The following is a 503-nucleotide window of genomic DNA, read 5'->3' as shown; positions in this document are numbered from 1 at the left end:
GGCTAAGGAGGCCATTTTCAAACGGTCTGTCTGTCATGTAACAACAACTGAGGTCGTCCCTGAACTCTCTGAACCCACTGTCTGTTTTGATACGGCCACGGAGGTGGACTCTAGACCTGCCCGGACACGACCATGGATACAACTGTCATGTGCCCTTTTGCTCATCACAGTCCTTCATTCTTGAAACCTAAGTGTAAACGACCACTGACCCCTTTTTAGTCTCGCATAGCCAGACCTTCAGACTGACGGCAGAAGGTCTGGGAACTTCGGCTGCTTTGAATGGTCAAGGACCACCCAAGAGGCCATATGACGGACAGGTAAAGCAACCAATCACGTTTCGTTTTGTGTCTTGTTTAGGGGCATGGAAATGTCCCCACAATAACAGACTTAAACAGACTTAAAAAGACTTGTGAAACTGTTGGATACATTTTAAAGATTATATGCCGCAAACTAAATATTTCACACACACACACACACACACACACACACACACACATATATAT

The sequence above is a fragment of the Sinocyclocheilus anshuiensis genome, unplaced genomic scaffold (genome assembly GCF_001515605.1).
Source record: "Sinocyclocheilus anshuiensis isolate Anshui unplaced genomic scaffold, SAMN03320099.WGS_v1.1 scaffold1212, whole genome shotgun sequence".
NCBI classification, from domain to species: Eukaryota; Metazoa; Chordata; class Actinopteri; order Cypriniformes; family Cyprinidae; genus Sinocyclocheilus; species Sinocyclocheilus anshuiensis.
The sequence above is the reverse complement of the archived record's forward strand: the minus strand, read 5'-3'. Positions refer to the sequence as shown.